Source organism: Otolemur garnettii, unplaced genomic scaffold (assembly GCF_000181295.1).
Source record: "Otolemur garnettii isolate 467f Iridium unplaced genomic scaffold, OtoGar3 scaffold00148, whole genome shotgun sequence".
NCBI lineage: Eukaryota > Metazoa > Chordata > Mammalia > Primates > Galagidae > Otolemur > Otolemur garnettii.
In genome coordinates, this window is record NW_003852543.1 from 472330 (window position 1) to 473204 (window position 875).

Sequence of the window (875 nt, forward strand, 5' to 3'; positions counted from 1 at the left end):
GTGGTTTTAAAATATGTACCCAAGGGTGGGTGCCCATGGCTCAGTGCGTTAGTGCATTGGCCACATGCACCAGGTGGGTTTGAACCCAGCCCAGGCCTGCTAAACAACAACAACAACAAAAAAGCCAAGCATTGCGGCAGGTGCCTGTAGTCCCAGCTACTAGGGAGGCTGAGGCACGAGAATCGCTTAAGCCCAAGAGTTTGAGGCTGCTGTGAGCTGTGATGCCACAGCGCTGTACAGAGGGCGACAAAGTGAGACTCTATCTCAATTAAAAACATATATATGTATGTCCAAGTTCTTGGATACCTCATCCTTTAAGAGGTGGTGCTCAATTGTCTTTTGCTGAGTAGGGACTAGACTTAGTGACTTGTTTCTAATAAACATGTGACATGGTAGAAGTGGTGGTATGTCATTTCTGAAGCCAGGTCACAAATGGCATTGCAGTATCTTCCTTGTTCTTTTTTGGATCACTCACCTGGAGGAAGCCAGGTGCCCTGTGATAAGGACACCCATGGAGAAGCCCCTGTGGTGAGGAACTACAGTGTCCTGCCAACAGCCTGTGAATGAGCCATCTTGGAAGTAGATCCTTCAGCCCTACTCAAGTCTTCAGATGGCTGCAGCCATGTTTGACACCTCACCTGCAAACTAATGAGAAACCCTGAGCTAGACCAGCCAGCTAAGCCAGTTTTCTGATTCCAGATTCTCAAAGCCTTTGTGAGTAAATGTTTCTTATTTTCAGTTGTTAGGTTCGCAATCGTTTGTTACACAGCAGTGGGTAACGAATACACCTTGTCATCATTATTAGCAGTTTCTTCACTGTCTTCAGTGGGTACCCTCCCTCGTCAGCAAACAGCTCAATTTTTTGTGGACATTAT